At 36.5% G+C, this 24,910-nt stretch overlaps 1 pseudogene; it reads left to right on the plus strand.

Moving 5' to 3' along the window:
• Positions 1 to 5,066: 5,066 nt before the first annotated feature.
• The window catches only part of LOC101706945 (serine/threonine/tyrosine-interacting protein pseudogene), a 29,160-nt pseudogene continuing 9,316 nt past the window's right edge, over positions 5,067 to 24,910 (plus strand).

Below are 24,910 nucleotides of genomic sequence, written 5' to 3' on the forward strand. Positions count from 1 at the left end.
TATGCCAATGTCTTCCAGAGTTCCACCTAGCTCATCTTCCAGAAAGTTTAGTGTTTCTGTTTTAATATTTATATCTTTAATCCATTTTGAGTTTAATTTAGTGCATGGTGAGAGACATATGTCTAGTTTTAATCTTTGGCAAGTTGAAACCCAGTTTTTTGAGCTCCATTTATTAAAGAGGCTATCTTTCCTCCAGTGAGGGTGTTTGGCTCCTTTGTCGAAGATGAGGTGGCTGAGTGTGTCTGGTGTTCTTTCTGCATCTTCTAATCTGTTCCACTGGTCTTCAGGTCTGTTTCTTTGTTGGTACAATGCTGTTTTTATCACAGTAGCTTTGTAGTATAGTTTCAAGTTGGGGATTGTGATACCCCCTACCTTGTCCTTGTTGCCTAGAATTGATTTTGCTAGTTTAGCTCTTTTGTGGTTCCAAATGAATTTTTGGATGGTTTTATCAAGGTCTGTGAAGCGTGCTGTTGGACTTTCAATTGGATTTGCATTGAATCTCTATAACACTATGGAAGTAAGTTTTGCAAGTATGGGCATTTTCACTAGGTTGATTCTTCCTACCCAGAAGTAGGGGATGTCTTTCCATTTTCTGATATACTCTTTGATCTTGTTTTTCAGAGTACTATAGTTTTCAGGCCATAGGTCTTTGATTTCTTTCATTAGGTTGATTCCTAGGTATTTCATTTTTTTGGATGCTATTGTGAAGGGAGTTGTTTTTCCAGTTTCTCTCTCAGTGAGTGTGTTGTTCGTAAGCTATTGATTTTTGTGTGTTGACCTTGTATCCAGCTACTGTACTGAATTTGGTCATTAAGTCTAGAAGATTTTTGGTGGAGTTCTTGGGGTCTTCTATATAGAGTATCATGTCATTTTCAAATAATGACAATTTAACTTCTTCATTTCTTGTCTTTATTCCTTTCATTTCTTTCTCTTGTGTAGTCACTGTGGCTAATGCTTCCAAAACTATATTGAACAGGAGTGGTGATAGTGGACATCCTTGTCATGTTCCTGATTTTAGTGTGAAAGATTTCAGTTTTTGACCATTTAGTATGATATTGGCTGTAGGTTTGTCACAGATGGCTTTTATCAGGTTGAGGTAGAGACTGTCCAGTCCAATATTTTGTAGAGTTTTTATCATGAATGTGTGTTGGATTTTGTCAAATGCTTTTTCTGCATCTATTGAGATGATCATATGGTTTTTGGTCCTTTGCTCTATTAATATAGTGTATTACATTGATTGATTTGTGTATGTTGAACCATCCCTGAATCCCTGGGATGAATCCCACTTGGTCAGGGTATATGATCTTTTGGATTATTTTTGCCAGTATCTTATTAAAGATTTTTACATCTGTGTTCATTAGTGAGATTGGCCTATAGTTCTCTTTTTCAATTGGGTCTTTTTCTGCTTTTGGGATCATGTTGATTCTTGCTTCTAGGAATGAATTTGGGAGTATTGGTTCCCTTACAATTTCATTGAACAGTTCAAACAGTAGCGGCAGTGGTTCTTCTCTAAATGTCTTGTAGAATTCAGGAGTGAAGCCATCACGACCAGGGCATTTCTTTGTTGGTAAGTTTTTAATTACATTTTCCATTTCATTGATTGATATTGAGTTGTTTAGAATTTTACATCTTCTTCACTCAGGTCATTCCAGGCTCTTCATGACTTAAGGATTTGTATTGAGAAGCCTGCTGTGATTCTGATGGGGTTTCCTTTGTATGTGATTTGTTTCTTTTCTCTAACTGCTTGTAGAATTTTGTTCTTCTGTTGAGTTTCTGGAATCTTAACTATTATATACCTAGGTGTAAATCTTTTTAATCATGGCTAGTTAGAGTCATATATGCCTCACTAATCTGTATATCAAGTTCTTTTCCATTGCTTGGGAATTTTTCTGCCATTACTTCTGTGAACAGTTTTTTTTATTTTTTATGTTCTTTGTGCTTTCTCCTGTTATTGACTCTGTTCAGTCTTATGTTATTCTTTTTTGCATCATGCAGCAGCTGCTCAATTGATTTCTTCTGGTCCCTTACTATTATTAAGCAAATTTTCTTTCCTGATCACTAACTGCAATCCTGTCTTCTATATCTGAAATTCTGTCCTCACATTGGCTCATTCTTTTTAGCAAACTTTCAATGGAATTTTTAATCTCCTTGATATCTGCTTGTATTCATTTTATGGATTCCATATATTTCCTATGTTGGGATTCCATCATGTTCCTCAGCTTCTCTATTTGTTTTTAATCTGTGTCTCCTCTAGATTTGTTAACCATGTCTTGCACTATGGAGACAATCTCTGTTGTTATCCAAGAAATTTTTTCTGATTTCATTTTTTCCAGATTCTCTTTCATTGCCAGTTCATTGAGTCTAGTGGTTGAGTATCAAATTTTTCCATCTTGATGCCCTTTAGGATTGCCTTGAGTGATCTGGAAGTCTGGGTTTGAGACTTGTTTATGTGTCTTCTCATTTCCACAGATACTGCCTCCTGTGCCTTTGTTGAGGCAAGTTTTTGCTCACCCAGCGGACTTCGATTCTCAGCAAGCCACCCAGTTGCCTTTTCTCTGCTGCTCACCCCTGCACCAATTCCTGAATTCAGAAGTGTGGCTTTCTGGATCCTTGCTCTGCCCTGTTGTCCTGCCAGGCTTCTGGCTGAGGCTTGTGCATACTTGGGATGTTATCTTGGCATGCCTGTAGCTGATGCCTGTTCCCCCTTGTAGCTGTTGTCTGGGAGGCCCTTTGGCTGGGGGCCATGCACCCTAGTCACTGGTGTCTGAGTAGGCTTCAGGCTGGGGTCTGCACCCACTTACCAGTGGTATTGGGGCAAGCCTCTGGTTGTTGCTTGTGAGCCTCTACAGCTCTTTCCCAGGTGGGCCTTTGACTGCAGCCTGCTGGCCCAAGCTGGTAGGGTTGGGGTGGGTCCCTGGCTGTGACCTACCCATATCCACACTGCTATGGTCCTGTGGGCTTCTTGCTGGGATCTTCCAAGTTTTGATTTCTTGGTCAAAGCCTTTCCACATTTTGTGCAAACATAGGGCATATTTCCAGTGTTTTATCTGATGTACGGTAAGGTGTGATTTTTTTTGCTGAAGAGTTTCTCACATTCTGTGCATTTGTAGGACTTCTGCCCTATATGAGTTCTTTCATGTCTAATAATGCTTGACTTTAGGGAAAGGGATTTTCTACACTCAGTACAATTGTAAGGTTTTTCTCCAGTTTGATTTTGAGGGTGGCGTAATTTCTAGTAGATGTTTTCTAATATTCAGAACATTTACAAGGTTTGTACTAAATATGAATGTCTTTTAAGTCATTTTTTTTTCACTGTGACAGAATAACTGATACCCACAACTTGATGGAGGAGAGGTTTATTTTGGCTAATATTTCAGTCCATTTTGGCTTGCCACAAGCAGAAAGGCATGGTAAAAGGGCCTGGAGGAGGTGAGCTGCTCACAGCACAGTATTCAGGATGCAGAATGTTAAGAGTAGAGCCAAGAGGGAAGATAAACCCTTTTAGGCCACATCCCAAGTGACTTGCCTTTTCCAATCAAACCCTATCTCCTAACAGTGAGTCAGCTATATACCCCACAATCCATTCCTCATCCCAAATCCTTACCTATGAATATATGAGGCTTTGAGGAGGCATTTATATATAAACCATTACAGAAGTCATGTTTATTGAGCTATAGCTTTACATATACTAAATTTATGGTATTTCTCCCTAGTATGTTATTTGATGGCTAATGAAGTCTGACCTCCAGGAAAAACACCATTACCACATTCAAGATGAGGTTGAGGTTTTGCAATGGTATAAACTCTCTGATGCTTATACAAGTACAACTTGGATAAGAAGTTCTCATATTTAAAAAGCTTTTCCCCACTATGTTTCTTCTGTTGAGTGGGGAGTGTTGATTTCCCACTGAAGGGTTTCCCACATTTGTTAAATTCACAGGGTTTCTCCCTTGTATGATTAGATGACTCACCATATCCATTGTTACCCACTTTTCTGGAATGACTTACTGTGACTAAGTCTACATTAAGTTTCAAATGCATTTTGTTTGAGTTCCTTCCATGTAGTGTCTCTCTTGAAGGAATATGGTATGCATTTATATGAATGACTTCTCCAGTCATTTTACACCTGGTATTTCCTTCCTAAATATTTTATTGTCGTTAGGTACAGTAAGACTGAGACATAGTCCTTGTCATACTCCTTGTGGGTGGTTGTGACTGTTTGAATTCTTCCAAAATGGACCTCTGTACTGTAATTTATTCCATAACTTCACATTGAAGTGAATTATCTTCTGAAATTTTGTGATGAGGAGCACAATCTCTAGCTTTCCATCTGGGCAACTCTGATGTGAGCTGTTGACCTTCAAAATGCATGCTTTCTTTTCTGGTTCCAACTTAGGGATGATGTCAGGTTTCTGTACTTGATGCCATGTTCATAGAAAACCTATTAAGTCCCAGGTCCCAGAATTTCAGGGGCTATAAATGAAATGTGTCTTCACTTATCAGCAAGGTAAAAATTCACTGAAGACAGAGGAATACTAATGCAGCCTGAATATTGGGGTGCTTTGACATTTCCTCCACCAGAATAATTAGTCTGCTGTTCTTCATCTCATTCTCCTTCAAAGTCTCAGTGTGCAGGACATGAACAAAATGTAGACAAATTTCTGCCACAGCATGACTCACATGGCCTAGAGTACAACTGCCAATGGAGCCCTTGTTCCCAACAGAAACCTTCTGAGTCTGGCCTTTTATTAGCATTCTGATCTTCTGCGCTCTGACCAGAATCTCCCATCAAGCTTGGCTTATATCATTTTATGGCTTCTTCTCCAGTTGGCATCTCCAGACCTTTCCAAACTGCTCTAGTGAACCAGTTCCAAAGGCTTCTGAATCACATGGTTAGGTACAGGCACAACAATGACTCCTCTTCTCCTGTACCAAAATCTGTCTTAGTCAGTTAGACGCTTAGTGTCTTAGGCACTGAGACACAATATCTGACACCCCCAGCTTAAAGGAGGAGAGATTTACTTTGGTTTACAGTTTAAAGTTTCAGTCTCTGCATGGTCAGCACCATGGTGGAAGGGCCTGATGAGGAGAAAGTCTACTCATGTCACATGTCCAGGAAGCAGAGTCAAGGGGTGGAACTGGGAAGGGAGATAGAGCCTCTGGGTCACACCCACAGTGACCTGACTCTTCCAGCCAGACCTCATCTCCGAACAGCAAGTGAGGTATAATGTCCTCATAATCCAGTCACCTTCCAAAGGTTCCACCCATGATCCCATGAGGCTTTAGGGGAACATCAACTATAAACTATAACTCTCTTTCATTTTTTCTCTGATTTCATGAATTATTTAAATTTTCTTAAAGTTCATTGAACTTTCTTAATATAATAATTTAAAATTCTTTGTCAGTTCATATATCTGCATTTCTTTGGACTTAGCTACTTGGAAATTATGGTGCTCATTGAGTGTTGGCATTTCCTTATTTTTTACATTTCTTGTTCCCTAACATGTTTCAGTGTGGAAAAACTTTCCCTTACAGGGGTATGTGAAGTTATGACTGGGTATGAAATATGATCTGACACAAATGAGGGCATAGGTGTGTCGTTTCCATGCATATTTTTCAGCTGAAGTCATCATTGACAGACATGCCAGGGATTTTCAAGGGCCAATGCCATAGCAATGGCATGGCAATGGCAGTGAGGGTTATGTAGGGATTTGGTAGCTGGTAAGGTCTTTCTGATCTTTTTCTTCCACCCTGAAAGTTGTGGCTAAGGGTACCACTCTTGGTACTGAGTCTAACTTGTAGTTCTTTCACATTATCAGTGGTATCAATGTTTGATACTCTAATGACCACCATGGAGCTGAGGCCTAAAGTTTTACGTGGTGCAAGTACTTATGAAGCAACTGAGAAGCCAAGCATGGAAACCTAAGCATGAGCATAGTTACAATGTTTCCTGAATTGGGGTGGGAGTATAGCTCTCTTTAGCGGCTAAGCTGTTACCCAGAATATAGACATGCTCAGAGAGACTTTGGCTTTGGGGATCAATGTGAACTAGCTTACTGTGGTGGGACCTAGTATAGCCAACACAATGTTGAAAAAGAAGAATGAAGTTGAAGTAACTATCCTTTTAGATTTCAAAATGTACTATAAATCAAGAGTAGTAACACTGACATAATGATAGGCCTATGGATTGTTAGAGTAGAATTGAGAGTCTGAAAATAATCTCTGTTCAGTTGGACTTTGACAAGGGTTTTGAGACAATTCAATAAACAAAGTTTTTTTTTTTCCATTCAAGAAATGGTGCTGCCAAAGATCCAACTTCAGTTAGACCCTTACTTTATATATAAAAGTTATCTCCAAAATGGGCCAAAAACCGAAATATAAAAGTTAAAACCATAAAACTTTTTTCATTTTTATTAGTGCATGTTTGCAATATATAATGATTGTATTTATTGTGGGGAATTGGCACATATACATAACACATTTTAACTCTTTTCTTACCCCTGCCCCTTCCCTCCTTCCTTGTTTCTGTCTCTTGGTCCCCTTCCCATTTGCAAAAGCTCTATCTCCATTTTTTCAATTATTCTTTAAAATCTGCTTTTCTTCCTCTTCCTCTCCTTACCACCATCTTTTATTCCCCTTCCCATTTGAAAAAGATCTCCCTACTTTCTATTACCTATTTTTTTACTTTGCTCTTTATTTATATTTTGGGTTTTCATATGAGAGAAACCATGCACTATACGTATAGGCTTGTGTGTGTGATTTATCTCACTTATTATTGTCTCAAAGTTTTCAGTTGATGAATAGATAAATCAAGAGTGTTTTATTCATACAATCAAATATTTTTGAAATAAGAACAAGAAGAAAGAATTACTTGTGAATACTATAATGCAGATGAACCTTGAAAACATAATGTTAAGTCAAAGAAACCAGACCCTAAAAAACATATATTTATGTGATTTTATTTTACATGAAATCCCACGACATACAAATCTAGAGATAGAAAGTAGATTAGAGGTTTTCAGGGGGTGGGAGGCTAGGTAATGATTACTACTGCTCATGGAATTTCTTTCTGGGCTATGAGAATGTTGTGGAATTAAGTATTAGTGATGATTGCACAACTTTAAACTGAAACCCATTGAATTGTGTACTTTAGAAGAGTGAATTTTATGGTAAATGAATTATATTTCAATAATAAGAAAAACAAGCAAACAAAAACCTTTAAAGACATAACCTGCTTCTGGCATAGCTTGAGCCCATCAGCCTATTTCATGTTGTGGATTGTAGCCTGTGTGAGATCAGCTCTGAGTCTAACTTACTGCAGCAGCAAAGCCATCCGTAATGTTCCTTTAGGGTGTCAGTGTACCCTGGTGTCCAACTGTCTGGGCAGTTGCCAGTGGATTTCCAGAAGAGAGCATGAGGGCACTGCATATTATGTAATATGATTGAGCTTAAAAGTTTGAGGAGGTTGAAAACATTTAATGACATTCATAACATTTCTGAAATCTTGTGCAAGGGGTGTGGCATAAAGCATGATTAAAAAATTGCCTAGTGCTTGTCTTTCCAAGTACTATAGTTGTTGCTCCCTAACAGTTTTAGAATTTTCTTATTGAAAGCAAAGCAAGGCAGGTGGGAAAATACACAAAGTTTAATTTGAGGTGTATTTATTTTTGAGATGCATTACTTTTGATCTGCATTTGGTTAAGTATATTTATATCTGCTTTATTTGGGGAATTAATTTAGAGAATTATGAGTTTTTATCGACAGTCAACCAACAGAACCACCAGGTAGCCAATAAACAAGATTCTGGAGAGAACACAAAGGGCGTCTAACATGGAACTGAATTGTGGTCTACTCACCCAGCTGCCTACTTGAAAATAGTAACTTTCTATCTTTTTACCAAAAAGCAGTTATGTTTAGAGCGGGAACTTACTTGATTATTGTATGTACTGTACAGGTCTCTTTAAAAGAAAAAAGTAAAGTTCAACAGAGGTTACCATGCAGATTCAACCCTATGCAGATTAGCTAGCATCATAGATGTTCTTAATGGTAAATTTGATACATAGTGTATCCTTAGAAGCTTATCTTTATTGTAATTATTAGAAGTCTCCAAATCTGAAGTTCTATGCAGTTTGCAAGGTAGTATAGGGTCCATTTGCTAGTATTTTTAGTTGGTTTTAAAAAATAATATAAGTATGATTTTATTGTAATGTGAAACTAACAGAAGCATCGTTAGTCTAGGACTTCAGACTGAAAATGAATTTAAAACCTCAGGTTACTCAAGAGTAGTGTTAATGGGTAATTTCTAGACAGGAATCTCTGTCATTTCATGAGCAATTCAAACAACAAATGCCAGTTTCCCTAAATGTAGGCCATTCATTGAAGTCTACAAAGCACTTTGGATAATGTCAACCTTTTTCCTTCCTTAGAATAAAAAAAATTCCCAGAGGAAAAAATAAAGAATGTGACTGTAAATGCAATGTAAATATTCACTCAAATTGTTGAAGATAGTTTCTTTAGCCTATCATTTTGCTTTAGTTTTTCCACCAAATATCATTGCTAAGTAATAGCTTAGATCCAGTTCCTCTGATTTTACCAGTGCTGTGTGAGGCAGCACAATCATGAAAGGACCTGATGGCATTTGTAGAGGAAAGGGGATATACAATGATGCTTCAAGGATGACTGAATCAGGGAGAAAAAGGAAATTAGGGTTTTGTCATTGAAAAATTACCTCAGATGAATTCAGTTTTTTATCTGTTTGCATTTATTTTATGATAATTATCTGAAAAGCTGAAACAGCTTTTAGATACACTAGGTGGAGATATTAAGAAAAATGTAGAAGGATTATTCTTGTTGGCCTCCTTTGTACTATGGGAAATAGGATGGCAGTCATTAGTTGCATTATCATGTTAGATATTTATTTCCTATTATCCCAACATTCTAAGCCACTCTAGTACAGTGCAGGAAAGAAACAAATATAGCAGATATCTGCAGATTCCAATATGTACATAGCCTAAGTGATGAAAGTCAGACTGAGGGAAACCAAGTTGTTAAGAAACAGTGTAAGATTGGTCACAGGAGGAAAAATCACTTAATGGCCTTTCTGACATTTATTTGCTATTTTCTCTGACATCCTATTCCTACTATTTTTGTTTCTAAATTTTCCCAAAATGTAAACACTCATCTTTGCTTAAATTAATTTTTAAATGTTTTTACTATTTTTTATTCATTAATTCTATTGGTACATTTTAGGTAAACAATATGACATTCATCGTTGTAAATTTGCACCTTTACATAGTCTCTCTTGGTTCTTATTTTTCCCCCTTCTCCTGCCCTCCCTTCAAACCCTCCCGCCCATTTACAAAGACTTTGTTTCCATTTTTTCCTTTTCTCATGTTTATTCCTTTCCCTTCTTACCTTTCCCCTACCCCTCCCACTTATCCTTCCCCTTTTCACCTTTCCTTCCTATTTCTCATTATCTATTATACATTTTAGTCCTTATTTATACTTTCAGTTTCTCACACTAGAGAAACTATTCAGTATTTATACATGTGTGTCCTATTTATTTCACTTAGGAGTATGACCTCAATGTGCATAGATTTAGCTATAAATGTCTCTAGCTTCTCATTCTTTATGTCATTTTATTTAAAAAAAAACACAACACATTTTCTTGAACCAGTTTCCAGTTGATGGGCAGTTAGGCTGTTTTCAAGTTTTAGCTGTTACAAACTGGGCCTCTATGAACATGGATTCACAAATATCACTGTGGTATGATTCTTTCAATTCTTTTGGAAAGATACCCACTGGGGGAATAGCTGGGTCAAATGGGACCTCTAATTTTAGTTCTTTGAGGTATCTCCATACTGATTTCCACAGTGGTTGCACCAGTCTACACTTCCACCAACAGTGGAGAAGGGTTCTTTTTTTCCCCACAACCCCACCAGCATTTGTTATTGGTTGATTTCTTGATAGTAGCCATTCTTTGTGGGGTGAAGTGGAATCTCAGCATTGTTTTCATTTGCATCTCTAGAGTGACCAGTGATGTTGAACATTTTTTGATATGTTTATTTGCTGTTTCTAATTCATTGCCTGATAAATATCTGTTCATTTCAAATTCCCAGTTTTGGATTGGGTTTTTAAATTTAAGAGTTTTTTTTAAGGTCTTTATATATTCTAAACAGTACACCTTTGTGTGCAGAACAGCTGGTAAAATTATTTTCCCACATTGCAGATTGTCTCTTCATTCTGTTCATGGTTTCCTCTTGCTGTGCAGAAGCTTTTTAATAAGGTGAGATCCTACTTGTTGATTCTTTGTGCTAGCTCACTTGTGACTGAGGTTTTGTTCATGAAATCTTTTCCTATGCCGGCGTCTTCAAGAGTTCTACCTAACCTCTCTTCCAGCTAGTTTAGTGTTTCTCTTTTAATATTTAGATCTTTAATCCATTTCAATTTTAATTTAGTGCATGGTGAGAGATATAGGTCTAGTTTTAATCTTTGGCAAGTTGAACTCAGTTTTTCCAGCACCATTTATGAAAGAAGCTCTCTTTCCTCCAGTGAGGGTATTTGGCTCTTTTGTCAAAGATGAGGTGGTTGAGTGTGTCTGGAATTGTTTCTGTATCTTCTAATGTGCTCCACTGATCCTCAGGTTTGTTTCTTTGCTAGTACCATACTGTTTTTATCACAATAGCTTTGTAATATAGTTTCAACTTGAGGGTTGTGATACCCCCTACCTTGTCCTTGTTGCCTAGAATTGCTTTTGCTATTCTAGGTCTCTTGTGGTTCCAAATGAATTTTTGGATGGTTTTATCAAGGTCTGTGAAGCATACTGTTGGAATTTCAACTGGGATTGTATTGAATCTATATAGCAGTTTTGGAGGTATGGCCATTTTCACTCTATTTCTTCTTCCTACCCAGGAGCAAGAGATATCTTTCCATTTTCTGATACCCTCTTTGATCTCTTTTTTTCAGAGTGCTATAGTTTTCAGAGTAGAGGTCTTTGATTTCTTTCATTAGATTTACTCCTAGGTATTTGATTGTTTTGGATGCTATTGTGAAAGAAGTTGTTTCTCCAGTTTCTCTTTAAGTGAGTGTGTTGTTCGTGTACAGGAAGGCTATTGATTTTTGTGTTTTGACCTTGTATCCACCTACTCTACTGAATTTGATTATTAAGTCTAGAAGACTTTTGGTGGAGTTCTTTGGTTCTTCTATATAGAGTAACATGTAATCTGCAAATAATGACAATTTGACTTCTTCATTTCCTATCTTTATTCTTTTTATTTCTTTTGTCTAATTGCTGTGGCTTAAGTTTCCAGAACTGTATTGAACAGGAGTGGTGATTGTGAACATTCTCATCTTGTTCTTGATGTTAGCATGAAGAATTTCAGTTTTTGACCACTTGGTATCATGTTGGCTTTTGGTTTGTCACAGATGGCTTTTATTTGGTTTAGAAAAAGGCCATCTATTCCAATTTTCTGCAGGTTTTTTTTTTTTTTTTATCATGAATAGGTGTTGGATTTTGTCAAACACTTTTTCTGCATCTATTGTAATGGTCACATGGCTTTTGTTCTCAGATGTGTTAATATAGTGTATTACATTTATTGAATTTGGTATGTTGAACCTTTCGTGCATCCCTGGGATGAATCTCACTTCGTCTGGGTGTATGATCTTGATGATCTTCTGCATTCTGTTTGGGAGTATCTTATTGAGGATATTTGCATCTGTGTTCATTAGGGATATTGGCCTATAGTTCTCTTTTTCAGTTGGGTCCTTCTCTGCTTTTGGGATCAAGGTGATGCTTGCTTCCAGGAATGAATTTGGGAGTATAGCTTGTCTTTCAATTTTATTGAATTGTTTAAACAGTAGTGATAATAATTCTCCTCTAAATGTCTTGTGGAATTCAGCAATGAAGCCATTAGGGCTAGGGCTTTTCTTCATTGGTAAGTTTTTAATTACATTTTCAATTTTGTTGATTGATATTGGGTTGTTTAGGGTGTTTTAAGTCTTCTTTGTTCAACTTTGGTAATTCATGTCTATTTTTAAATCTGTCCATTTCTTCTGTGTTTTTCATCTTATTGGTATATAAGTTCTCAAAGTAGGTATTGATGATCCTCTTGATAGCTGCTGTGTTTCTTGTAATTTCACCCTTTTCATTCTTAATTGTATGGCTTTTGGCCTTTTCTTTCCTTTTTTTGGATAAGGTTGACTAAGGGTTTGTTGATTTCGTTTATTCTTTTGAAGAACCAACTCTTTGCTTCACTAACTTGTATTTTCTCTTAGTCTCCATTGCATTGATTTCTGCTGTGATGTTTATAATTTCCTCCCTTGTATGAGCTTTGAGTTTGTCTTGCTCTTCATTTTTTAGAAATTTGAGGTTCAGCATTAGGTTGTTTGTTTGAGCTCACTCTGTTTTCCTAATATGAGTATTCAGTGCTATGAGTTTCCCTTGTAAGACTGCTTTCATTGTGTCTCATATATTCTGATATGTGGAATTGACATTTTAATTTAATTGTAGAAATCTTTAATTTCCTCTGTGTCCCATTGGTTATTTATTAGTTTATTGTTAAATTTCAGTGCGTTTATGATGTTCTTGCAGTTTCATTTGCTATTGATCCCTAATTTCATCATAGTGTGGACTGATAATATATAGGGGATAACTTCTGTTCTGTTGCACTTACTTAACATATTTAATGAGCAAGTATGTGGTCTATTTTGGAGAATGACCTGTGTGCAGCTGAAAAGAATGTGTATTCTGATTTTGTGGGGTCAAGCAGTCTGAGACATTTCCTAAGTTCATTTGTTCAAGAGTTTGATTGAGTTCTAGTATTTCATTGTTTATTTTTTGTCTGTTTCTCTGTTTGTGACAGTGGGGTATTGAGGTCCCCCACTACTACTGTATTAGTGCTAGTTTGTTTTTTCATATCTGTTAATACTTGTTTTATATAGTTGGGTGCACTACTCTTTGGTGAATATATATTTATGATTGCTAAGTCTTCCTCTTGGATTGTTCTCTTTACAAGGATGTAACGATCCTCATTGTCCCTCTTAATTAGTTTGGTTTGAAATCCATTTGATCTGCAAATAGGATAGCTATTTCTGCTTGTTTTCAGGTTCCTGTATGAAGAATTGTTTTCCACCTCCTAAATTTCAGTCTTCAATTTTTTGTTTTGAATTATGTGTGTTTCTTGTATGCACCATATTGTTGGATCTTGCTTCTTGACCCATTCTGCCAGTGTATTTCTTTTGATTGGTGAATTGAGACCATTGATATTCATAATTATTACTGATATGTATTGAGTTATCCTTGTCATGACCTTTTCCTGTTGTTGGACTCTTCCCCTTTGCATTTAATTTTTTGTCTTGCCTGATGGATTCATTCTGCTAGGCTTTGTGGGGTTGTAACCCTCATTGCCTTTTTCTAGGTTATTGCTCAAAATTTTTTCGAGTGATGGTTGGGTATTCATGAAGTTCCTCAGGTGCTCTTTGTCATGAAATTATCTTATTGCTCCATTGGTTTTAAAAGATAGTTTTGTAGGGTACAGCAATATGGGTTGGACATTGTTTTCTTTTAGGGCTTGAAATACTTCACTCTGGGCTCTTCATGACTTGAGGGTTTGTATTGAGAAGTCTGTTGTGATTCTGATGGGCTTTTCTTTGTATGTGATTTGTTTCTTTTCTCTAACTACTTGTTGGATTTTATTTTTCTGTTGGGTTTCTGGAATCCTGACTCTTGTTTGACTAGGTATAGATGTTTTTTGAGTGTGGCTAGTTGGAGTCTTACATGCCTCACTAATCTGTATGTTAAAGTCTTTTCCCCTGCTTGGGAAGTATTCTTTTTTATGTCCTTTGCACTCTCTTACAGGAGTGAATGGGAATATCTGAGTCCAGGTCACGTTTTGACAGAAGATATCTAATACTGCAAAGAACATTTAGGCTAATTTCCAGAATATTTTATTTGGTTTGCAAATAGGTTTCAAATTTTGGCCCTTTTGACTTCTTGTGTTAAGATATCCAATTGTCCTGTTTATTTTCTGTACCCAAGATGAAAAAGAATTATGGAAGAGGCTAAGAGATATGCAAATGATCAATAAACAACAGCATGTTGCAGGAAAAGACACTAAGTCACCCCACAGAGGTTACTGTCCCTTTGACAGAACCACATCTGGATGATACTGCTGTGGATGGAGTAGACATGAGGTGTAAAACAATTGCTCTTTTCATGAGAATAGAAAGGTGCATTCAAAAACCTTTAAATTATGAAAAAGTAAGGGAGGAAAGGCAGGCTATGCAGTTGTCAGTCCACAATAGATAACTGAAGCCAGCCCTCCACCTCCCAGGGCCTCTTTTGAAAAAATCAGAGCCCATAAGCCTGACTCAGGCATTGATATTAGAAAAAAGAGAAGAGGATATTTACACAGATTCTAAATGTGTCTTTTGGGTGCTACATGCCCATGTAGCAATCTGGGAATAAAGGGGCTTGCTAATCAGTGAATAATCCTCTATTAATCATAAGTAAGAAATTATGCAATTCCTGAAGGCAGTTCATCTTCCTAGAGAGATTGCTGTCATTCATTGCAAGGGGCACCGAAGAGACATGTTTGAATTCTCATTGCAAAATTGAGAGGCTGACAAAGAACCAAAAAGGATAGCATTACATATCCTCAAAATCCTAGCCTCATTCCTAGTTCCTAGGAGCCATTAATATCAACCTATAAGAGAGACTATAGAAGCTTATGCACCTGAATTATTTCACCTACTCTTATGGTCTCAAAGTGCAGCCATTTTCACACAGATGACTCAAGTTTGTTTTTTTTTTGTCAGAGTAGTGCTCCATTGTGGATATGTACCACATTTTCTTTATGCATTTATCTGTTGATTGGTGTATAAGACATTCAAAAATTTAGGTATTATGAAGTGTGCTGCTGTAAACATGGATATGCATGGCTCACTATTATATGATGTGTTTAACTCTTTTGCCAATAGCTAGGTCAAATGGAATTTCTAGTTTTAGTTTTCTGAGGAACCCTTGTGATGATTTCCATTGTAGTTGTATTTACATTCTCACCAACAGTTGAGAAGGGTTCCTTTTTCCCTGAAGCCTCATCAACTTTTGTCATTATTTGATTTCTTCATGATAACTACGGTTTCTCAGGTAAGATGAAATCTAAATATTGTTTTAAATTGCATTTCTCTAATGGTCAGTAATGTTGAAGATTTTTAGAAATGTATTAGCCATTTTTATTTTCTGTGAGACATGTTTATACATTTTATATCCCTGTTTTTTATTGGGTCTGTTAGTTGGTGGGAGTCCTAATTTTTTTTTTGAGATCTGAGCTAACTGTTGGCCTCTGCCTTTGTCCCAGAATCCAAACACCTCTGTTTTTGGGTGAAGATGTTGCAGTGTATCTGACCCTGTATTTAGTTCTCTAGTAATGGCCCTGATTATTGTTAATGAGCCCAGGACAGCCCAGATATTAGTGTATAGAGAAAACCAGGCTATCATAAAATATCAGCTTGGTTATAGTAACAAAATGAACAACCACTAGCATCAAATACAAACAGGATATTGACATACATGAAGAACCATAATATACCAGTCTTAACTATAAAAAATGACCTATGATTATAGTATACACACTAAAACAAACCAAGTGTTAACCTACATTAAACATCAACTAATGGAATAACTTTATCTTCATTACCAGTTATACAATAATGGCATATAATTAATTATATATTCATAAAGGTAATGGTTGTACTAGTAAGGATAGAAGGTATGGGGATCAGGAATGTGAAACAATTAAAATTTGAAAATTAAGTGATCAAAGATGAGGAGGTAACAAAAGTGAAGTAAATAATCCTATTAACAGTATTAGATAAAAGGAACAAAAAAAACCAAGAAAAGTTAAAAAAACAGTAAATTTAAAAAAAGAAAAATAAATTAAAAGATGAAGAGGGAGCTTCTCTAGGCACTAACTCTCTTGTCACTGTCTTCTGACTGGTTCTTATCATCCCAACCAGTAAGCCCTAATATCCCAAGGTAGTCAAAGAATAAAAAATCCCCGGTAGGTAAGGCATATAGCTCTCTGAGGAGGATGCAGCTATAAGAAAAACAAAGAGAGACCCACTCCTTCAGCATTCCTAAAGAATCATGGGGTTTATATCGCTGAGGGAGAAAATGAAGTGGGAGATTAGGGCTGGGACAAACTAGACAACCAACAAGGCAGAATATGTTGAAGTTCATTAAAAAACCACAGCTAACCATTGAGTGAGTTGTTTCCTAAAAAGAGAAGATATACAGAGAACAATGGACCCAAAATGACTTTAGGTTTACAGCACTTGAGCACTGTACACAGGACAAATCAGAAAGCCATATTCTCAGTCCTTCACTTGAATCTGGCACTGTTTACAGAACCAATCAGAAGATGCTATTCCTTGTTCTTCATTTACATAAGAACAAAGCCAAGCAAAAGAGACTTTCTTATTCTTCATTTATATCAGATGAGAAGGGTGATTTTTTTCCCCTACAGAACAATTTACATCTGGTGAGAGGCCAAGTGAGTTTTTGATAGAACAATTGTTTCAGTGTCATATTTACTTGATGTGGAACCAAATCCAAATATTTTGTATACTAAAGATCCCATTCCCTTTAACTTGAAGCCACTGTGAACCTTCTTCATTGGCCTTCTCTCCCCTTGTAGAGTGTATTTATTTTCTGCCTTCAGTAAATCTACATCCTTGCTGCCTTTTCTATGTGTCTTGTCCAGTTCTTTGCTCAGAACTCCAAGGAAATGGAGAGAAGTCCCTTGGTACCTCTACCTGGTAACCCCAAGGCAGTGGTCCCCAGGGTGAACCCCTTGGGTTATGCAGTAGCATTACTTCAGTTCCACAGTATTATTACCCCCAAATTTAGTATGTAGTTTTCTTTATGATAATAATGGAAACTTGAATAATGGAAGTCTGTATTTTTGACTGAGGTCCCTTGGAGTCTTTTCTATATCCTTTTATATCTTGTAGAACTCATATTTAATCATTCATCACATCCCTGAAATGTTTAAATAAAAAATGAGAGCACTTCTATTTTTAACTTGGCACCAAAAACAATCCTGGCTTTGACTGAGATGTGCAGAGAACACAGGCTCTGGACTGGGGATTCCTGTGTGCTCAACCAGGCTCTGACGTCACCTCTTTCATGAATCTGGGGCCAAGGCTCAGCTCAGCTGACCTCCGCTGAAAAGGTGGGGATGCTGATAGCCCCTAAGTGTTGTCCCCAAGGAGAATAAGTAACTGTCAAAGCATTTTGAGGAGGGGTCGGAATGGGAGGAAAACCTCAAATACTCAAAATGCTACATATATTTTTAGTGAGAATATGTTCACCAGACATCATCAACCGCAAAAGTGGCTTTCAAATTTTTGTCCAATTAATGATTGATAAAATTTAAAAGAGCAATCAACCCAGTATAATAGAATTACAGTGATGATTATATTTACACCTTGCATACATATCCGTGCATAGCAGAGAGATAAACATTGTAAATATGGATTTCTGAAGGAAAGCAATCTTAAATATTTACTGAGTGATTCAATCCATTTTATATAAAAAGCTGAGAAATGAGGATTGTTGAGGGTCTTGTAAATGCCAGATATATTCACATTATTGAATTATTAATCCTCACATTTTATGTCTTAGTTGTTTAGAGTAATTTTGCTTCTTTGTTTCATTATACCAAACTATCCCTCTAACCCAGGATTGCTGATAGTTTAAGAATCCATGTTAATGTGGCAAGAGACCTGTGAAGAGGTGTTTAGGAACCTTCAGTGGAGATCCTCTTTAGCCATAGTGGGTCCTACATTCTCCATTCCAGCAGTGATATTTGTTCTGATTTCCAGGTGTAGTCTCTCCTAGGTTCTATTACTAGCTCCAGTTCCTTAATTTTTCTTCCTCCTCCATCAACTCTCCTCCAAATTCGTTTTCAGACCTCACTGTCTTTGAATTTCTGTATTTCTTGGACAGTTTCTGGTATGCCTGTTTTCTGCAGATTTTAGAGATACCCCCAGAATACTTTATAGAGCGTATATGATATTTTTTCATCAGTAAAGAATTATCATGACATGTTGTAAGATTACACATAAACAAAGCCATCTGCAGATGAGATAACATTACAACTATGATGGCATTTCTTGTTTTCCACAAACCACAAACAATGTAATCCATAGCTTATCAACCCACCTATGAAAACGTGATGTTAGAATATTCAGTCTAAATTCAGAGGCTTCACTACTTGGGAACATACAGTACATTGGTAAGCATATTTCATAAACTCTCACCAGTCAGTTATGGAAAATTGGTTTTCCATGGTAAGATTTTTTGCCTGTGTTTACAAGCTATAAAAAATTCAATTTTGCCCTCTCAAACTCTTTTAATGAAACTTCATATATGAAGCACATGTGCTCTGTGGTTTTCTTGGATGCATACAGTCCTAGTATTGATATTAAGAAAGTTTATAAAATTATGAGATCAATAGTCATGAAATTGGATTCATTGTTGTCTCCTAAGAAACATATATTGGCAATGTTGAGCTTTTTATGAACATAACAGAATCCGGAGAATGATATCAAAATATCTGGAATCCAGGATTTTCATAAGTTTGAGACATGATTAAGTATTAATCTGACAACTTACTAACTAGTTAGTGTGACAGTTTGTTAAATAAATTCTCACTGGAATTTGGTATTTGGGAGCCAAGGGAGAGTAGGTTGTAAGAACCTCACTCAAGGAAATACTTGTTCAAATTCATTATTTCTATTGAGTTATTTCCTATGAATAATTACCACGGAAATCTTTCTAATCAGAAAAAATAGAAGTTTGTTATTAATTATTCAATGAATCTGAGCTATATCTCCATTGCAATTCTGAATGTCCAGAGAAATATCTGAATAATACAGTTGCTGTTAGTACTGTCTGTAAATTTAGAATCATTAACTTTTGAGACAGTCACATATTTACAAGTTAACTCTAAAGCTCATTCACATCTTACTTCATTTTCAATAACAATGCTTATATGTTTGAGAATAAGTATTTCGGGTTTTGTACTCCTGGACTACTATATGATTTACCTAGGGCTATCCACTCATCTAGTCCAAAATAGGATGCTTAAATTAACAAGCAATTCTTGGCTTGTGATTCTGTGGATTGGCAACTATGGCTAGGCTAAGCCAGGATGACTTGGCTCTGCACCAACAGGAGATGGTCTGGTCTTAGTGTTGCATTTAAGCCATGACTAGAGAAACTCAGGCAGCTCTTTGTATGCTCTTAACATCTTCTGTAAAATCTAGCCTAGTCTTCTCCACACAATGGTAGAAGAGCTCCCAGCAAGCAGGGACAATAACTACCATGACACAAGCTTTTATATAGGTGGTGCTTACAAGTTTTTTGATATTTCATTGGTCAAATAGGTCACATGCCCAACAAAGTCACCATAGGAGAGGACCATTTAGGAAATAGCTGTAGAAAGGGGGAGATTCTCTGGAATCATAGAGAAAGGAGTAAAAATTGGCCATAATTACATGGAACATGCATTCACAGAAATATTCATGGAATCCTTTTAGAAAATGAATATGTGGTCAGACTAGGTAGGCAAAATGGCTTTTGGAATAAATCTGGCCTACTACTTGTTTTTGCATATTTATTTATATATGTTGTGTGGCTCTTCTGTGTCACAGTAGCAGAGTTGAATAATTGCTACAGAAACTATGATGGCTCATAAACCGAAAATATTTATTCTCTGAGCCTCTAGAGAAAAGGGTTAGTGACCCTGAATTAAGTAACTGAGCATTTTTCCATTTCTAAATTCTAAAGTAGCACCATTTTAAATGAGTACTTTTTAATTGTAACTGAATTCCATTGGTGAAAGTTGAGGTGTCTTTTTTTTCATGACTTTGATTTTATTTGCATAACTCTTACATGTAGAATTGTAGTATATAATGGTACTATATATATATATATATATATATATATAAAACAGAACATAAAACTACAGTACTGTACAGTACAATGAGCAAAAACTACAGTACTATAAACTAGGTGTACTGTACAAAAAAAGACATTGAGGCTCTATAAACAAGATGTACAAGAATTATACAAAAAAAGAAATGGGCCGTAAGTCCAAGTGTTGAGTTGTAAATCTAAACACACCTCAGCTGTAAGTCCAAACAATCATTAAACGGGTAGGTCATGAAGCGAGGAACAACTATATAAAACTCCTAGCACTGGTTCTAAAATTTTGCATGAATTATCTCAGGAAATCCTCCCAACCACGTAAGATAGTGTGGTTATGTATGGGAAGGGGTCTGCAGGCAGGGAGAGAACAGGGTAAGGGCCTCATTAGTTTTCTTTTTTTTTTCCCCCATTAACTTTATTGGTACATTTTAGGTATAAAATACAGTTACATTCATCATTGGGATCTTGTACCTTTACATGAGTCTCTTGGTTCTTATTTTTTTCCCCCTTCCCTTGCCCTCCCTTGACCCCCTCCACCCTTCCCTATTTGCAAAGACCTTGTTTCCATTTTTTTCCTCTTCTCATATTTTTTCCTTTCCCTTTTTTCCCTTCCCCTACCCCTCCCAATTCCCCTGCTCTTTTAGACCTTTTCTTCCTGTTACACAATATCAGTTATACATTTTTAAAATTATAATATCAAGACCTAGGAGACATTACCACAGATTTTATAGAATTTAAAAGGATATAGAAAGCATATTACAAAAATCTTTTTTGAAATAAATTTGACAACTTCTAAGAAGTACCTTGGAAGACAAATTAATGAAACTAACTCTGGAGGAAATATAAAATTTGAACAGCACCTATTAAAGAAAGTATATTCCTAGCTTGAAAACCTACCTATATGACAACAACAGGCTCATATACATTTTAACTGATAAATTATATCTAACAATTAAAGCAGAAAAAAGAAGGAACACTTCTCCCCTCATTTTAGGAACTCAACATTGTGCTAATCCTAAAACTGGATAAAGATAATAGAAGAAAAAAGTATGAACATAGATAGAAATTTGTTTAACAAAACAAACTATTAGAAGTCAGATCTGGCAGGATGTAGAAAGTGGTTTTGTTATAGGGATGGCAGTGTTGGTTCAGCATTGGAAGATCCACCCTCAAAAGTCATCATTTTAACAGAGGAAAGGAAAAGCCATACGATCCTGTCAGTAGTTGGAGAAAAAGTATTGGACTAAATTCTACAGCTGTTCATGGTAAAAGCTATCAGGAGACTAGAAGTAGAACAGAACCTTCTCAACAGATTAAGGACATGTACTCCATACTTCCAGCAAGAACACCTTATATGAATGGAGAAGATACAATGCTTTCTCCTTAAGGTGGAGAACAAGGACAGATATGCTTACTCTTTATCTGTCCATTAAACTTTGAAACCTAGTCCCCACCAAAATAGTCTGGCAATAAAATGACACAACTGGGATAGGATTGGCATGGCAGAAGCAAAATCTTTATATGTAGATGAAATGATCATCTACAGAGAAAATACTAAGAAATCTCTAGGAGCCCCTAGCACTTATACTTGAATTTAGCAGGATTAGAAAACACAAGGTATATATCAAAATTCAGGTCTGTGTATACTTGCTATAAATGAATAACTGGATATTGAAATTTAAAAGTTATGTAGGAGTACAAAGGACCTCGAAAAGTTAACAAAAATAAAAACAAAAACAAAAACAGTGTTGGAAGACATTTAGCACCCAATTTTAAGACTTCTTCTAAAGCTACAGTAATCAAGGCAGTGTTGGTGTAAGGAAAGACATATAGATCATTTGAATAAAACAGAGAATCTAGAAATAGAACCACACATATATGGTCCACTGAGCTTTGAAAGATTATTTAACATTAGCATTTTATACAATATAAACTCAATTCAAGAGCTGAGGAAGAGATAGTGTTTTCAGCAAATGACACTAGAACACCTGGTATCCATATATAAAATATTAACCTCAACCCTTTTTTTCCATACAAGAAAATAACTTGAAGGGATGTATGAAGCTAAATAAGAAAGCCTAAAAGTATGAAACTTTAAGAAAAAATTATAAGGGAAAATATTTATGAATTCAGGGTAGGGAAGAACTACCTAGGATACAAAAGACATGATGTATAAAAGAAAAAAATTGATAAATGAGATTCCATCAAAATTTAGAACTTTAAATGACATCAATAAAATGAAAAGTAGTCCTTAAACAGACCATATTTACAATGCATATAACCTATGACCAGAATATATAAAGAACTCTTACAGCTCATTAATAGACAACCCAATTAAAATATAGACATAAGAAGATGATAAATAGACAGTATGGCACAAGGAATGGTGTGCAACTATAGAATCAGAAAATACTAATCAGTACAATAATAAGATTGAATTATACACTCATTAAGGAGATGAAGTTCAAAGTTTTAAAAGCCTTGTCATGACTTTTTCTTTTTGTTGGATTCTCCCCCTTTGCGTTTAATTTGTCACGCCCAATGGATTCATTCTGCTGGGTTTCCTGGGGTTGTGATCCTCATTGTCTTTTCCAAGGGTATTGTCTAAAATTTTTTGGAGTGCCAGTTTGGTGTTCATGAAGTTCCTGAGGTGCTCTTTATCATGAAAGTATCTTATTTCTCCATCAATTTTGAAAGATAGTTTTGCAGGGTACATTAATCTGGGTTGGAGGCTGTTTTCCTTCAGGGCTTGAAATACATCAGTCCAAGCTCTTCTTGCCTTGAGGGTTTGCATTGAGAAGTCTGCTGTGATTCTGATGGGCTTTCCTTTGTATATGATTTGTTTCTTTTCTCTCACTGCTTGTAGAATTTTATTCTTCTGTTGGATTTCTGGAATCCTAACTATTATATGCCTATGTGTAGATTTTTTTGATTAAGGCTAGCTGGAGTCCTATATGCCTCACTTATCTGTATGTCAAGTTCTTTTCCCCTGCTTGGGAAGTTTTCTGCCATCACTTCCGTGAAGAGTTTTTTTATGTCATCTGCACTCTCTCCTGTTTCTTCATTGACTCCAATCAGTCTTATGTTATTCTTCTTTGCATCGTCTAGCAGCTGCTGGATTGATTTCTTGTGTTCCCTTACAATTTGAAAGCAATTTTTCTTTTCCTCCTCACTAATTGCAATCTTATCTTCTATATGTGAAATTCTATTCTCACATTGGATTATTCTCCTGCGCAGACTTTCAGTGAAGTTTTTAATCTCTTGGAAATCTGTTTGTATCTGTTTTATGGATTCCATTTGTTTCCTATGTTGGGATTCCATCATGTTCCTCAGACCCTCTATTGTTTTTATCTGTGTCCTCTCTAGATTTATTTATCATGTCTTGCACCATGAGCAAAATCTTTGCTGTTATCTGAGTAATTTTTTCTGATTTCATTTTTCCCAGATCCTGTTTTGTTGCCAGTTCAGAGAGTCCAGGTGGTTGAATATCAGAGTGTTCCATCTCATTTCCCTTTGGGGTTGCCTTAGGTGATCCGGAAGTCTGTTTTTGAGGCTTGTTTACGTGTTTTCTCATTTCCATGAGGGGGTGTGCTTCGGGGGCCCACACAGCTCACCTTCTCTGCTCTACAAGCTTGGGTTGGCAGTGGGGGAGCTTCCTTCTGGGTGCTGGGACTGGCTCACCTTCTCTGCCCTAGGAGCCTGGGATGGCAGCGGGGAAGCTTCCTTCTGGGTACTGGGACCGGCTGAGCTTCTCTGCCCTAGGAGCCTGGGATGGAGGCGGGGAGCTTCCTTCTGGGTGCTAGGACCAGCTCACCTTCTCTGCACTAGGAGCCTGGGATGGAGGCAGGGGAGCTTCCTTCTGGGTACTGGGACCAGCTGAGCTTCTCTGCCCTAGGAACCTGGGATGGAGGCGGGGGAACTTCCTCCTGGGTGCTGGGACTGGCTGAGCTTCTTCAAGTTGAGGTGTCTTTTGGGGGAATAAAACACTAGGAATAGAAAAGGAACATTCTTAGCTAGTCCCTAAAACAATTGTCCTTTCCCTTGGAATAAATGGTTATATAAAAGGATAACCACTAAGCCAGGCTGTGGGAATCTGGAGAAACTGGCAAGGAATTAGTCATCTCTGTGTGTGTAAGAGAAAGTATATTTTAAATGTTAGGGGCTAGCATAGTAACTCATGGGAAGATCAATCCTCCCTGCCTACCCCTCATACTCCCCCTCTCCTCACCTGCCAGTTTGAAGAGTTTCTCATACTCCCAAGCCCACACAGTGAGTAATAGAAGCTAGTATGCACCAAGTAATCTCACTACATTCTGTATTATAAGAAAGGAAAGCTGGTATGAAAGTGGCAAATGTATGTGTAAACAGCTGTTTGGATAGCTACATTTTAATTGTTTTTTGTGTTCTTCATTCCAATTAAAGATATTTCACATGCAGGAGTAGTTATTTTACACAGGTATGCAGGAAGTACATTACAACAATTTAATATACACTATATATAACACATAATATATGGTATAGTACATATTGTATAATATATACACATAGATAAATGAATAGATGGAAAATAGATGACAGACCAATTGCATAGTAATAACATAACCTTATCAAGCCTTAAACATTTCCTAGATCTTTCACGTTAAAAATACATATACAGGGCCAGGAATTTAGCTCAGTGTTTCCGGTGCCTGCCTCACAAGTGCAAGGTCCTCAGTTCGATCCCCGGTACCAAAAAATATATATATATATGTATATATATTTGTGTGTGTGTGTGTGTGTTTGTGTGTGTGTGTGTGTATATATATATACACACATCTGATGATGGTCTATGAGAAAAGAAGTTTTCATTTTGTAATACATCATTTTTATATTTTGTTGAAATTTTCTGTTGAATATCACTTCATATCTCTTCAACTA

The sequence above is a fragment of the Heterocephalus glaber genome, unplaced genomic scaffold (assembly GCF_053883595.1).
Source record: "Heterocephalus glaber isolate CG9 unplaced genomic scaffold, H.glaber_assembly_v1.0 deba00001481, whole genome shotgun sequence".
NCBI lineage: Eukaryota > Metazoa > Chordata > Mammalia > Rodentia > Bathyergidae > Heterocephalus > Heterocephalus glaber.